The sequence below is a fragment of the Simochromis diagramma genome, unplaced genomic scaffold (assembly GCF_900408965.1).
Source record: "Simochromis diagramma unplaced genomic scaffold, fSimDia1.1 OVJJ01000802.1, whole genome shotgun sequence".
NCBI classification, from domain to species: domain Eukaryota; kingdom Metazoa; phylum Chordata; class Actinopteri; order Cichliformes; family Cichlidae; genus Simochromis; species Simochromis diagramma.
The window spans coordinates 7,577,808-7,594,777 of NW_024387492.1; positions in this window are offsets into that span (position 1 = coordinate 7,577,808).

Genomic DNA, 16,970 nt, shown 5'->3' on the forward strand with positions numbered 1-16,970 from the left:
ATTTTATTGGGATATTTATATTGCATGTTTGTTTATTGATATTTATACTGCATGGTTTTATCCTCATATTTATATTTGTGTTAATGTTGTACCATGTTCCTTTAACCCACTGTGGACTAAACAGATAATTGTAGGCACCTGTGAGGTGGGGGCGTTCCCCAAGGTGGCCTATCAGCCGCCAGGTTGACCTGTTAAAGGGGATGGTGAGCGCAGAGACAAAAGGAGAGAGGAGTGACGCACGAAGGGTGAGGAGGCGAAAAAGGAACGCGTGTAACCCCGCACGTGTGTGGAACAAACTGCTGCCTGACTGTGGGGCGCCGCGAGTTGTTCGGCGATCCAGTCCTAACGGCAGGAACGGCAACAGTGGGTGGCGATGGCTGCAATGCACGACAGGGCAGGGATGCCCCTCTGCCTGCATCTGACGGTGAGACTAGGGAGGCCGTGTTCAGGTGTGGAGTGGGGCGGGACTGTGCGGCGACGCGCTGTCAGGAGGAGACAGGTCTGCGATAGGAGCCCCCTCCCTGGTCTGTTGCTGACGAGTTTTACCATACTGGAAGAGAAGTTCCTCTCCTGTCTCTTTCATATAAGGACCATTCGCCCATGTGTGGCTGGACTGTGGGATTATGGGACTGTGGGAGAGTGGTTTTAGTATGTGGAAAACATGTTTTAGCCTTGTTTTAATGGTGTATAGTTATTTCTGCCGGCAGGGTTTTTAGCGGGTTGCAACACTACTTTTATTGTATACGGGGATTTTGGCTTGTATTTGGGGTTCTGACTGTGTTTTATCCTGAAAATAAATGGTGTGTTTGAGGCCAGCTTAGTTTCTGTGCCCTGAGCGCTGACCCGCTCACTCCCCTTTGCGCTTGTATGTATAAAGACGTGGTGGTGAAGATTTAGGTCCACCAGTCTTAGCGGCTACAGAGACACCTACTAAAGACAGTCAAAGACATTAATTTCAATCTTACCAAAGTAGGACAGTATGACATTAGTTATGGAAAGGCTAATCCACAAAAACGGAGAAACGTCCATAATTCTATTATTCATAATCATGTCAAGGTTTTAGGTTTTTCTGCAGTTCCATCTCTAAAAAGTGTGATATCTTCCCGTCACTGACTTCAGTTTGAAAACTCTTTATTTATTCACACATTTCCGTGAGATCATCCTAAAATTTGTAACGAAAAATGGGCTCAAAAGAGCCCTCTGCCTAACGGCGTGTAGCCTATAGCATAACGTGATATTTTCAATAGTGTATGCAAAAAGGTCGGAATTGATGGAGAGTGGGGTTGCCTAAATGGTTTAGGTTACATTTTAAATGTGTCGTTTTTTTGTTTATCCATATGGATGGATGGAGGGGGCAAGCTGGCAAAGTTTGTCATGTGCAGTTTCTGACAGGCTACTTCACAACAAAACAATTGCAGGTTGGTCTTAGAGGGCAAACAGAATAATTTCACTCGATTCATGGGTTACCCGACTGGTTGGGAAGGGAAAGAGCTGCCGTGTTGTCCGCCGTGGCTCCCAGTCGCTATAGTTAGCCTACTATGCCTACTCCAAGTAGTCCTATGTCATGCCGCTGCTACACGCTTCACAACAAATGAACTGCAAGCGTGTTCACGTGACACGGTGACGGTGAAAAAGCGACAGGGTTTGGGTGTCTTTGAAGAAGGGGCACAAATCAAGCCATTATTTTCACACCTTTTTAAAAAGCGCAGCTTTTTAAAAAAAAAAAAAAAAAATCACGTCTTTCAAAAGGGCACTTTTTTGGACTGAGGGCAAAAGGGCAAGTGCTTCAGCACCACCTCGTCTCTATCTGTGCACGTCAGTGAACCTATCACACACCCAGTCATCCACCCATTCACACACACATTCACATACTGGTGGAGGCAAGCTACAGTTGTAGCCACAGCTTCCCTGGGGCAGACTGACAGAAGCAAGGCTGCCATATCGCGCCATTGGCCCTTCTAGCCAACACCAGTAGGCGGTAGGTGAAGTGTCTTGCCCAAGGACACAACGACCAAGACTGTCCAAGCCGGGGCTCGAACCGGCAACCTTCCGATTACAAGGCGAACTCCCAACTCTTGAGCCACGATCGCCCATCATCAATATTTATCTTCAATTAAACTCACTTATTTGCTATTACCTTTTAATTTCTTGCAGAGGTGGTGTTATTTGAGGTAGTACAGGGAATCTCAAAGAAACAGCTATGAAAGGCGGCCTTTGATTCTTAGTTTTTATGTGTTCAAACGAGGCCGAAACGAAGATTGACCTTTTGGAAAATTAAATAAAAGGCATTCACAGTAAAGTTTTTACCTTCGTGAAAAGATGGAGTTGTCCATCTGCTAAATATTGCTGCAATTTTTTTCCAGTGTGCAACATAATATTTAAAAGCAATTCCTTCTTAAAAAGAGAGAAAAGAGAGATTGTATTTTATGGAGACACATATGATGAATACAAAGAATACTATCCGCTGTTCCAGTAATTGATATCTTAAATCTGCAGCAGCAGTAAATGTTTAGTTCAAATGTTTAGATTTTTAATCTTCTCTGCACCGCTGGTTGACCCAGAGTGGAGCTTTCACTTTTCTTTCATTAGAAGTCTTCTCAAGACAGTCTGAATGTATACAGACAGTGTTTTTCTGACAACTCTAGTTAATCTTTTTGGGTAGATCCAATTACATGTCAGTGAATTTTATTGGTATGTTGGCTCATGGTTTGTTCCCAGCTTATTCCTGTCCAACTTTGAGTTTTGATCTGCCAGAATAAACTGAAAACACATATGGTGCTGTAAGGGCTTGTAGACTAATTTCTGATGTATAGTTGTGGTGAGATGTTTGCATACACTCATTGGCATGAATGTCATGGTGATTTGGGGCTTTTGATGATTTCTTTGAAGTGTTTTTTTTCACCAGGGTAGAATGGTTGTATAGGGTCAAAAGTATACATATAGGCCTCAAAATATACATACACTTCCACTTTTAATATTTGTTTAAATTCAGTAAAAGGACTAAATGTTGTAGTCCCTGATAATGGGGCTACAACTAGTCCTTTTACTGAATTTAAATGTACTTTAGTAAATTACACCTCAACCAAATTCTTTTGATAGTTATCAATTTCTGGCACAATTCTGACTGGATATCTGACCACTCTTTTTGATTAAATTGGAAGAGTTCTTTGACACTTGTTTGTTTTTCTCAGAATGGACCAACTTTAAAGCATAGTCCACAAATTTTCCACAAAATTGAGATCAGAGCTTTGAGAAGGCTATTCCAGAAGCTTAATGTTACCCTACTTTACTTCTAAAAGCAGGTTTGCTGTGTGTTTGGGATCATTGTCCTGTTGGAATGCCCAGCTGTGTCCGAGTTTCAACCAATTAGCTGAAAGAAGCTGAAGAATTTGGAGGTTATTCCTTCATTCTTCATTCAGCCCTAGAGAATGATGCTACCACCACCATGCTTGGCAGCTGGTAGTGCTTTTAGGTTTGAAAGTCTGACTTTTAGTCTAACAAACATATCTCTTCTCTTTTTGACCAAATCGCTCAATATTTGTCTTGCCTGACCATAAAACCCTTTACGAGAAGGCATTTGGCTTGTCCACCGGGGCTGGCTGTAGCTCAGGAGGAAGAGCAGGTCATCCAATAATCAGAAAGCTGATGGTTTGGTCACATGCCAAGTATCTTTGGGCAAGATACTAACCCCAAGTTGCGCTCTGGTGCTTGCATCAGAGTATGAATGCACTAAAGCACTGGAAAAAAAAAACCCCAAAGTGCTCATATGAATGGGTGAATGAACCATGTTTTATAAAGAGCTTTGAGTGGTCCAAGAGAGTAGAAAAGTGCTATAAAAGGATTAGTCCATTTACCATTTACCATGTTCAAATAACTTGTAATTAGATACAGTTGTTTAAAATGGCTCAAGAAGCATTCCTAACTTGTGTGAATCCATAATTCATGAATGAATCCATGTGAATCTTTCTTAGATTTTCACTGTATTTCTTGGACTTTTCCATTGTTCTGAGTATTTGTCAATCCAGTGATTGCTGTCAAATTAATCCTTTTTATGTTGGCAAAGAGAAACTAACAGTTGTATTCAGTCATGATCATGAGATGTTAAAAATACGCCTTCATCTTCTCAAGTTCAAAGACACTGTAGAATCTTCACCACCAATACCAGTGAGTGTATATATTTGAGTCTATGTGTATACTTTTTTTGTGTGGATTACAGAAAATCCCAAATCAGCTCAAACTTTTGCACCCAATTCTTGTTTTTTAAAGTCATTAAAGATGTACGCTGTACAGCCATTCCACCTTGGAAAAAGGAGAGTTCATAGGAATCATTAAAAACCTCAAATTAGCATGACAATCATGTGCATGATGTGTGTATGCAAACTTCTGACATTAGCTGTAGCTACTACAAGTTATATACAATTATGCTGGATTGCATGTGTGCAGCATTGGTCTGTAGATCCCGTCTATGCATATATTTAGACAGTGGCTCAGGGAAAGTGTGATCTATTTTCAGCCAACAATGGGAGCTTTTGGTGGAGATGTGTAAGCAGAACCCAAAATGCTATAGGGATTTTCCTAACTAATTAATTTCATGCAAATTGTACAATGTGAATGTGAATAACTTTGTATCATTTGCCTCTGTGAACAGATCCATCCATTACATTTATTCCATAGCATATAATTCACACTCAGTTTCCCTTGCTGCAGGTATGTCTACCCCTGCACTTCTATTTTGCAATTTTTATTTGCAATCACAATATTTCTCACGTCTTACTTTATTTTAGTTATTTACTTTTAGTGCTCTTATTTTGACTTTAAGTACTTAGCTATAGTGTACAGTGTTGAATTATTCCATCTTATTATTGGCTTGTTCATTATTCGCAAAGCAGTTTAATCTATTCTAACCTTCATAAGAGGTGCTATACAAATAGAGCACAAGAGCATCTTTCACACCACTCTCAAAACACTTCCATATATAATGGAAGTGTTTGGAGAGATGTGTCACAAGAAGGGTTTACAGTATGTGTCTTTTTAATATCCTGTGGCTTTGACTTTGTCATTCCTCTGGGACTTGATTGACAAACACAAGTCCAGGCAGATTTAAGGTGGATATGAAACTGAGACATACGATCAATTTGTAATAAAAAATAAACAAATTGCATAAAACCTTTTCCCCCTTTAAATTATGCAGGCCTATGGTGATGTAGTGGTTTTCAGTGATGGCAAGATGTTCCTATCTTAAACCTTTAAGAAGTTTATCAAATTGTTAGTTTATAGAAGGCGGTACTATATCTAAATACATTACTGCCATTGCTCTCTCTGTCATGTTATACATTTTAACTTTATATTTGAATATTCTACACATGCTCATGATGCATAAAATGTAAGGCTACTCACTCTTTTCAATAACTGCTGTACAGCTTCCTGTATTTAGGGCTTCCACATGTCTCCTGCTTACTGAAGTACACAGTCATTAACTTTCACATACAGACTTGCAGCCTCTTTTATAAATTGCATCTCCTCTCTGTGTATTTGATTTACACTCTCCTGAGAGGTCCATCATATGGAACAAAGCACTGAGCTGTACCATGTATACTATTAATAAATGGAAAGACACTGAAACGGGGAGAACCTGTCTCAGTGGTGTGTGCAATGATCAATAAATAGAGGACAAAAGAAATAGGGGTGGAAAAGGTCTTGCCTGAGGAAATGTTTATGCAGTGGTGCTTTTATTTCTGTCCAATGTGTCTGTTTTTTGGACATGCTCACAACTCAAATTCCTTACGTAAAGCTTGCTCTTCTCTAGCTTTGTATCCTATGCATAAATGTGCATTGTTTAGTCTGTGTGTGCAATTATCAGGCAAGTTTTATTCAGCTGGATTAATAGTATTGTTAAACAAATACAATTCCCTCAATCAATACAATTGATGTAACTGAAGCCTTAATGGTAAGCAAAGGAAAAGAGTTTTTGACATAAAATGTGCATGGTTATTAGGAGATATATATATATGTGTTTGTGTGTGTGTGTGTGTGTATATATATTAGGGGTGCAACGATACACCAAATTCACGGTTCGGTTCGATACTTTGGTGTCACAGTTCGATACAAAAAAATGTTCATGCCTTTTTAATTTGTCGTTTATTAAAATTATAAATATATATTTTAACTCAAAAGTACAGTTTTTAAATTTAATGATGCTGAAACAACACAATAATAAAAAATAAATAAATCTATCTGATCGAGAAATCACTCATCTTTGGAAAAGAGAGTTTATTACAGACAAATAGCTCTTTCCAAAATAAAACCTATAGTATACGCTTCTTCTGGGCTATATTCTCAGCAGCATATTAAACATATCAGGTCCCCATAAGGAGAATCATGTGCTAACGGCTGTCTAAATGACTCGGGTAAAGTTTGTAGCATGCGTGCTTGTTGTTTTTGTCTGCTTCCACTTGTCTTTGCACTAGGATGATGTCGGAGTAAATGTGCAGTCATATTCGTTGTGTTCCTACTAGTGCTGTCAGCGTTAATCTTGGTAAAATTATATTAACGCCATAACGCGGCAAATCTCCGTTAACGAGTTACCGCGGATCGTCCCGTGCGTGGGGCTGGACGCCGTCAACACGTTAGCTAACTGCGCTAACGCACTAGTTCCCACCAATTGAGCATTGCGTGGCACATCCGACAAACTGTTTTACTTTTGTCCATGACGCGCTTACCATCAGGGTCATGCTTCACATGAAGACCAAAATAGTTCCAAACGCCAGATCTGAATTAGGGTGGGGGAGGTTCAAGTGGAGGAGTTCAAGTATCTCGGGGTCTTGTTCGCGAGTGATGGGAGAAGGGAGCCGGAGATCGACAGACGGATTGGGGCGTCAGCTGCAGTAATGCAGACGCTGCACCGGTCCGTCGTGGTGAAGAGGGAGCTGAGTGTAAAAGCGAAGCTCTCAATTTACGGGTCGATCTACGTCCCCACATCGAAAGGAGCCAGCTGAGGTGGTTCGGGCATCTGACAAGGATGCCCCCTGGGCGCCTCCTGGGTGAGGTGTTCCAGGCATGTCCCACCGGGAGGAGGCCCCGGGACAGACCCAGGACACGCTGGAGAGATTATATCTCTCGGCTGGCCTGGGAACGCCTTGGTGTTCCCCCGGATAAGCTGGAGGAGGTGGCTGGGGAGAGGGAGGTCTGGGCCTCTTTGCTTAGGCTGCTGCCCCCGCGACCCGGCCTCGGATAAAGTGGATGAGGATGGATGGATGGATGGAGGTTCAATTTAGGGTAGCGTTGAGGCAGTTGCCATGTTGCAGCAAGCTTAGCTTCTGTCTTCCTTGCTTGCGCTGCGCTCAGGGGATCTGCACTCGAGTAGAGTAGTCGAACGCAGATTCACTGAGCGCTCAACACAGACAGCATCGTCAGGAGAAAAGTTCATAAAATAAATAAAATTTTTGTATTGTTCGATACGTGCGTACCGAACCGAAAGCATTGTATCGAACGGTTCAATATCGATACGAGTATTGTTGCACCCCTAATATATATATATATACACATATAACCTGGTCTGCCGAGTCCATTTGGCAAGCAGACTTGTACAACTGTTTCTGATTGAGAGTTTTGTCTGGATACAAACAGAGGACGTCAGCATCAATGTATGCAGTTGTGTCGGGAATGGAGATGGAAGCCGGACTCTGCACATTAGGGAGCAACCTAGATTCAGACATGGAAAAACTCTGACACTGCTGACTCGCCTTTCTCCCACAGTGGATCCTGGTGACAGGTGTTCCCCAAGTAAGCAACCACCACACACCCGGATTGGGACCAAAATGAAGTTGCTGCTGAAAAAAGTTGTTGCTAATCAGTAGGGCTGGGTATCGTCACTGATTTCTAGAATCGATTCAAATCCGATTCACAAGGTCCCGAATCAATTCGATCCACGATTCGATTTAATTCGATTCGATTCGATTTAATTCGATTCGATTCGATTTAAATCTGGGAAATTTTGACAGTCAGAAATATTATAATTCAGATCAGTACATTTACATATTTTTGTATCAATAAAAAGGAAGCTGACACACGCAAGACTTTATCACAGGTGTAAGCGTCACAGCAGATGCCTTTGTGTCAAAGTAGCTGAAGATAAAACACAAACAAACATGAAGGTGATTTTCCTGGCCTGGGATTTTATAAAAATATTCTGCAGTACATCAAAAACGAAAGAAAACCATTAATCAACATATGAACATTATCTCTGACGTTACAGCGGTTTTATTAGAGACACGGTTAAGCGTTTTGCATTTTGAATAATTTTAAAAAGTTTAAATTTGTTCAGTATTGAACAGCAGAAATGAGGTTTTCTTTTCGGAAGAATGTAAAAGGGGAAAAAAAACAGCGGCTGACAGCGCTGTAAACAACAGTAGACTTGTGCGTAACAAGCAAGCGAATAATGAAGAAAGGGAAACTTCTTGAAGTACAGAGAGAGAGAGAGAGAGAGCTGTGCATCGTGGTGGAAGCAAAACAGTAAAAGTCAGAGTGAATTCATGACGATGTTTATGTGAAGCGTTTGGATCTTCTTTTGCTGCTGGTTCGGTCAATATTGTTTGGAGAGAGATCAAACTAACAGCTTTAGAATCGGCGCATAAAGGGCGTGAACACAAAGCGCGGACCCGCCGACAGATCAGAATCAGTGAGCTGTCGGCTTTCAGCCCCGACCGTGAGAAAGGCGACATCTAACTGATTCTGATCCGCAGGTCGCGCTGTGTGTTTAAGTCTATGTGCAGAATCCGTGTACCTGCTCTCATTTACTGTCTTAACTGTTTGGTGGTTCTTGAAATTTTGTGAGATGTCACCAGAGATTCTGGCATTTCGGGCAAAATAAATTTATATTAAAAAATCGATTCAGGATTTTAATGAATCGATTTTACGTTAAGCCAGAATCGATTTTAATCTATGAATCAATTATAAAAACCCACCCCTACTAATCAGACACTTTCCAGATGGTACTACATGGTGGATCAAAATCTGAAACATTAAATGACACATAAAATCTGTTTCTTTGCCCAATTTTGGGAGGTAATGAGCCCGCCTAATAATTATGCACACGTTCATAAAAGGCATTAATTACTTTAGGCCACACTTTCCCTAAAAACAAAAACATCATTATAATTGAAACCAATAGTAAATTACATTTTTTAGGGTTCAAAGTTGGAAATGTGGGTAGAAATGATATAAAAAATATTCACTTGGCAAATAATTGTGCTTGCAGTATATCCAAGCTTGATGTGAGCCCTTGACTATTGATTATTACAGCAGTATGTGCTTTCACACAGATGCTTACAAGTATTCATTCTTCTTTCCTCTAGTCTTTGTTTCTTTTGCAAACGCGCGCACACATGTGTGCGCACACACACACACACACAGACACACGTACAGACACACACACACACACGTACATACACAGATGTATCATTTGCATCGCAGAAGCAGAAAAGCGAAAATTACCAGATACAAGCAGCTCCATATTGAAAAAGCTCTGTGAAAATTATTTTTGCTGCTCTTTTCACAGCCACAAAAAGAGCAGGCCGGAGAGAAATATAATAGCAGCGCAGGGTGTTGATGAGCACATACCATGAGGCGTAGAAGATGGAAAGATGAAGTTAGTGTGCTGAAGCGTTCAAAGATTGAAAGAGGAGGAGTGAAGAGAGAGAAGGGTGAAGATGAGCAGGAAGAAAGAAGGAAGAGGAGCGAGACAGAGGTTACAGAGGTGGCTGCTACATCCAGAATGATGAAAATTAAAATGAGGAAAGGAAAGACAGGGAGGGCAAAAAGACAGCCAGAGAGGAGGAATGGTGTCAGAAGCATGCCCTCACCTTCCTTTTTCTCTGTCAAGTAATATTTATTTCTCCCTCCTTCCCTTCCCCCTTTGCAGTAAAAGAAACCTACAGCCTGTTTGCTGGTCATGCCTTCAAGGCCTGATGCTTATCCTACTGAAGCATTACATTAACTGACGACTTTGTCTGTGTTTGTGTGTGTTAGAGAGCTCTGAGGGGGTTTAAGTCAGACGGAGGATTTCCTTCCTTCATGGACACAGATCTGGGAACAGCTTTCCCTTAAACCAAAGCCTTATTCTAACCATCGAAGCAGAAACGGAACTCCTGACTTATAGTCAGCGTGTACAAGCAGCTTCACCCTTAGAGCTGTGGAAATCAGCTGACACACACACACACACACACACACACACACACACACACACACAAAGAGTCTGGACACAAACCCATGACTATGTTCTCTTTTCTATATCAGCAGGTTCCATCTTTGATGTTTTTTTTTTCATGGTTGGCCACACTGTCTGCCCACTGTGCTTGGCAAGATTTTCCCTTTTATGTCATTTTGTGTGTGTGTGTGCGTGTGCGTGTGTGTGTGTGTGGATATAGGTGACTATACGGTGTGTACATAATATCTCAGTGCCATTACTGTGCTCTGTGCATATTGCAGAACAACCTGAAGAAGGCACGATTAGCATTTTGCTGCTGTGATTAGCATTTTCCACCCACACTAACCAGGTAATGTTCCCGCTCAGTAAACAGCTGGTTAACGTGAACATTTAACAAATGCCCAATTTCAGTATTACACATACCAAGACTGGTGTGTGTGTGTGTGTGTGCTGCCTAGCTTTCTCCCACTTTTTTTTTTTTTCAGTACACCGTGTGCGAAGAACATGTTTCCCTGTTATCGTTCGTATAGACAACATGCTCCTCCATATAATATTTGACATTAACACTATTAAGATGTCTTGGGTGCAGATATGGATGCATGTGATGCATTCCATTTTGCGTGCACATTTGCATGAGATTGTGTCATTTATATGAAAATGCACAATCCTGGAGGAAACGTGGGTTTAATACAGATACAAATGCCTTTATCTGTGTCCATGCTAATGTCTTAATGTGCGCGAGTGCATATCTGCGTTGTTTGTGGGTAGCCGGTGTGATATATGAGGGGGCTGACCTTTTCGGTGCGCTGATACTAGATGAATAGTTCATTAGAGTGTTGAGGCAACAGCTAACGGTCACATCCTCAAACAGTGGACAGGCGCTCTGAAGAGACCAATTAGGATTGATCATCAGCTCCTATTAGTGTTGTTATTCTCTGACGTGGTGCGAGTGCCTAATGAGAAGTGTCACAGGAGAGACGAGAGGATAAATGATAGATACACTGTATCATTCTCCTTTGGGAGCAGTTTTCCCAAAGCTTTCTGGGTACGGAGCATTATTTGGGTATTAGAAGTAATAGGTTTTCCAGGCTGTTCTTGTCTGTTATACAGAATGGATAGTTAAAACACCACCAGTATGTTCTTTAGTAAAAGCTGAATAAGTACATAGCACAGCCCGTTTACACCATCAAGCATCTCAGATCTGCTGTTGCACGGTAATGTGTGCTGTCGCTCTGTACTTAATGTTTTCTGTGTCACAATAGGGTTTAAAATAGGTAGCTGCGATTAAAGATTTTTTCACCTCAGCTTTTATTTTTAATTATAAGTAATTTTGTGATGCATCGTAGAATAAAGAACATTGCACAGTGTTTACCAATTTTCCCTTTTTTATTTGTAATATCCTCCATTTTCTCCATGAGAGTTGACATAGACCAAAACAGCAGTTTAGGTCTATGTCAGAGGTGCCCGTTAACTGTAACCCTATTAATACTTTTTTAATACATATACTATATGTATTATGTGTTGTGTGATAGCAGACTACTTCAGTAACTGTAACTGTATTTTAAAGTATTGCTTTGCTTTTTCCTTTCCTTTCCACCATGCATTTTCCAGTGTGGGCTCTCTGCAGGCACTCTGCTTCCTCCCAAACACATTAGGTTAACTGGTGATTCCTAATTGTCCAGAAGTGTGAATTGGAGTGAGAATGGTTGTGTCTGTGACAGCCCCTTGGCGCATTGGCAACCTGTTCATGGTGTGCCCAGTCTCCCTCCCCATGCTGGAATGGGCTCCAGCCCCCCTGAATTGGATGAGTGGAAGAAGATGAATGGATGGACATCATTACGGTGAATGTACCTGCTGCAATCTGGGGAACTTGGATAATGTTTTCTGTAGAGAATAAGCAAGTCAGAAGCACGTCTCATGTATCATGAAATAGTGTGAGGGAATGAATGAATGAACGGCACTCAGCAGCAATTGCTGCTGAGTGCCGTTCAGTCTTTAAGTTCAGTCTTTAAGTTGTATTGTGTTTAATTATGGCACATTTTCATAGTTGATGTAAGCAAGTACATGCCATGTCTGACATTCTGCACCTAAACCCTAATGAGTTTACATGCCTTGAAAACCAGTTGAGTATCATTCAATACAGATCTAACTTAACATTTCCTCACCAAATCAGTTAAGGTCAAGGTCAAGAGGCTTTATTGTCATGCCAACCATATGCGCAGTGGTACAGTACACAGTGAAACGAGACAACGTTCCTCCAAGACCATGGCGCTACATATGACATATACAGACAATCAACACAAAGCTCTGAAACAGTATGACTGTGAAAAAATATTTATGCCTGATAAAATACAAGTGATCAACTGAAAGCAAACAGCTGAATGTAGAATTTCTTTCTAACGTCTTGTGAGGATATTTTGAAAAGTTGTTGCAATGGACCTTGGACTCACAAACTTTATGTTCTTTTATTCTGGTTTCTTCCTCATGTCTTTTAAATTTCATAAAGAGTTTTTGAAAAACTGATCAAAGCTCATGCTTATGGTTCAACTGACAGAGTTTCATGCCCATCCAAACCTTGACTATGCACCAAATAAAATATATATGTATATTCATATATACTGAGAAGACCATCAAAACTGTTTCATTGGGTGATACTTAAAGAGCTGCTACCCTCCCTCTAAAGAGCTGCTAATAAAGAGATTTGGGGGTGTTTGCCTTCTGCCCCATAATTACAATCAAGCCTAATTCCTGGGTGAAAAAAAACAGAACATAATCACTGTTACCAGGTTCTCTGAGAGTGAACGGTTTAGTTCAGCCGTGTCATTTTATATTAGCTTTTAAAACACCAAAGCGTGTTCTGCAGCTATGCTTGAGTGATTCAGAAAGCACGCCAGTGGTGAGATATACACAAGCCATAGAAAAGAAACTTCCTGAGAATGTATTTTATTTTAAAAAAAAGAAGAAAAGGAGGAGAAAATGCAGATGCAAGAGGTTTTCAATTTTCATACCATTACGAATAACACCCCGAGCACTACTGGGAGTATATCATCAACAAGTAATCAGTGTGCATGATGGGCTGTATAGGCTTCCTGACCAGGAATGGTGTGCTTTTTGATGAGTGTTAGGCCATCTTTATTGCTCTTGCTCCCCTTTAGCCTCCCACCACCAGTCTCTCAGAACCCCCACACCTCCACTCCACTCCTCCCCCCTGTGATGGTGACAGATCCAAGTGGCACGGCTTATCCCTGCATACTGGAGCAGCTCTTTGGATCATCAGCCTCTGTGGCACTAAGAGCCAAAGATGAGAGAGGGAGTGGAAAGACTTCTTTTTTTCCCTGTTTTTCACCCTCCATCCAACACAATACAAAGCTAATATCCCCTCCTGTGTTTTGTTTTTCCATTCCCCTAAAAATCAACATTTATCTGCATCTGCTCCTTTGACTCTGACAGGTGACTTTGACTCCTGCTGACTTAACTCTCTGTGTTTACAGCGAGTCCAAAACAAGGAGGTTGAAGAAATATACCGAAAAGCATCGCGGCTTCTATCCTTGTTTAATTACAGTGATGTCAAAAGTTAACAAGATAAGATTAAAAAAAGACCTTGACAGTTTAACGCAGCAGATCGTAAGATTGGTCATGTGATATTTCAGTTCCTCACATAAACAGCTTATCAATAATCGATTGTGCTCTGTCCGTTTCGACCTTCACTTTATCACTGGTGGTTTTGTTTAACTTAACACATTTCTGTTTTCAACTTGTAACATTACAAATACAGCAAGCTTGAACTGCTACTTTTTAGAAAGGGTCACATGGTTTAAATTAACCAATAAAGATATTCCTTTTTATGTCGGAGCGCTCAGACTGTCGGCTTGGTCAGCTGGAGGTTTGTTTCTGCTTTCGTTTTTTTTTTCAAGCAGACAGGGAGACACCCCTCCCCAAACGGTAAGAGAGCCCTAATTAATTTTTCATATTAGTTACTTTTTAAATCTAACTCTAGCCAATAGGCCTTGGGCGGTGCTTTGAATATGTGCATTAATGTTTTCATGCTCTCCCTTACCACTGGCTATGATTTAATAACATCTTCCTCAACGCTATGTCCAGAGCTTTTCTCTTTTTTTTTCTTCTTTTTTACTAGAGAGCCTTAATTAGCTACAACTTTGAGCCTCCTGTCTCCATCTCTCCAGTCTACTCACCCTCCCTCTCCCAATTTCTTCTCTTCTCTTCTCTTCTCTTCTCTTCTCCCACTCACAACTTGTTGTTGTCCTCCTCACACACTCCAGTCACTCGTATGTATAAGAAATGCCACCTCTGCCTTGGGTCATTAAAGTCTGAAGTGTTTGTGCATATGTATGCATTTATCTGTGACTGTGTGTGTGTGTGTGTGTGTTGCTATGTGTAACTAATCTGATATTCACATGTCCTTTCTTTAACCTGCACCATACCACAGGGAATAGCTGAAAAGGTAGATAGGCAGCCATGCACACACATACAAAACATCTGATGCATCTTTAACTTGGTAAACACTGTGCAGAGTTTATGCCTGTAGAAAAAAAACATGCAGAAATAGGAAAGCAGTGTGATAGATAAACAGGTGAGACGAGGGAAATTGTCCTCAAGCTCTTTGTTTTTATATCAGAATTTGCTGAGATAGCATCTTTTAACAAACCTCCAATACAGATGAGGTGCTGTTGAGGTATGAAAGTATGTGTGTGGTTAAGCAGCTGCAGATTAGTGAAGGTAGGGGTGCACCAGATTGCTGTTAGAGAAGCAGTACAGCTCTTAAGCCGTGCAATACCTTGCTGGAAAACAGGAGCCATAGTGACTGTGTGTGGGTGTGAATGTGTGTGATATTGTAGCTTGCCTATACATATGAGTCATGTGTCACGTGTTAATAAATAAAGCCTTTATATCCCACTGAAGCACACTCACTGTAATCATGGAGACTGTCGGAGCAGCCGGGGTCCCAGGCCACTTTGCTGTGACTTGATTAGGATCATTTGAGATGATAAATGAACACGCGCACACTCAGACACGCACTCACATGCACACAAACTGATTGCATCTGCTGAAAAACAATCTCTCCCTATAGCTGAGCCACTTTGCGCCAGTGGAAGAATAGGGGAAAATTACCAGTCAGAAAGGGCAGCCTGCAATCTTACAGCACACGAAGGGCTTTTGGTCTAATTTGAAATAATTCTAATTTAGAATGAGCCTCGTGGACAGCGTGTATTATCCCACCATGCGACTGTGCCTGGAGAACACTCCACTAATCAGGATTTGAGTAAAGTGTGTTTCGCCTGCAAAGAACCAAGGGACTGAAGGAGCGACGCCATTGCAGCCCACACAAATGGTTCCTCAGCTGTGCAGGGGACTCCTTAAGGGGGTGGTTGATATCAGCACAGGAAAGTGTTTACTCGGCTTTGCATGAGCTGGAAGTTTTACTCAGTCAAATCAAGTAGAAGTGAAGCATTTGTGACACACGCCAGCAGATGCTCGATGGAAGATTGTTATTGAAGACAGATTTTCTGCTTCAAAGCTTTTATATGTTTCCGTGGTGCAGCTTGTTTTCCACTTGAAAGACAGCTTGCTTTCTCTTTTTTCGTGTTGCCGAGTATTTTGGTGCTGCCAAATCAACTTAGTTCTTCTGAATTGCTAAAACACCAACTCAGTAACTCAGTCCTAAACACTTTTCATTGAATCAATTGCCATTTTGTCAAAACCACAAAAGGTTGACAGAATTTGCAGGTCTCATTCACTCTTTTTGCAAACACTGAAAGACATTCCCTCAAACTAAACACACACTAAATACAGCTTTGCACACAACTTGTGATAAATAATAGTAACTGGAGATGACAGGTGTCAGACACAGTTTGAGATATTACCAAAAACAGCCGGTGCAATCTTTATTGATTGTGCCATTAGTGCCAAAATGAATTAAATAAACACACCATTAAATAATTAGTTAAATGTGTCAATATTTAATGTTATAATTTAATTAATAATTCAATATCTGACTAATTAAATAGCAATTAATTTTATTTAAAACATTTTATAAACGAATCTTTTAATTTTAAATGGTTAATGATGCATTTAATTCATTAAATATTGAATTACTTAAATATTATTTTCCATTTTTATTTGATTATTGAAACCATTTAATTAATTAATTAATTATGCATTCGGTTCATTTATTTTGGCACTTGTGGTCCTCCATATGCTAATCTACAATCGTTTAAATGTGTCTGTATGTCTGTTTAAGAGGCCCTGGATAAGAAGGAAGAGGATCAGGAGGTGAGACTGAGTGGCTGCAATCAACCTTATTCTTGCTCGTGGGATGACAATAAATGCAAAAGTAGAAAGAGAACTCAGGAGATTTCATAATCAGCAGATTCAGAAAGGAGAACAGGTGGGAGTTGGAAAGTCCATTGCTGGTTTCACTGGATTTATGTTCTTGTGTCATGGTCCCCAGCTAGTTGGCACAGACTTATTGTCTCTTCTACCCTCCACCTTCTCTTTGATTCCGTCTCACTCTCTTGCTTCTGCCCTTCAGTGTGAGTGGGCAGGTCTTAATGGCTCAATGAGGTCTTCCTGGAGGCGTGTTCTTCAAATACCCCAGCCTTGCCAACAGCTCTTCACCCACAGCTTCTCTAAGTGGTAACAGGTTCAGGCTCAGCTCAGCTTTTTAGCTGTTTTCTGTTTACTTATCCTCACCTTTTGTCTCTTTGCTTCAGGTCTTCCTTGGTGTGACAGCCAGAATAATGTCTGT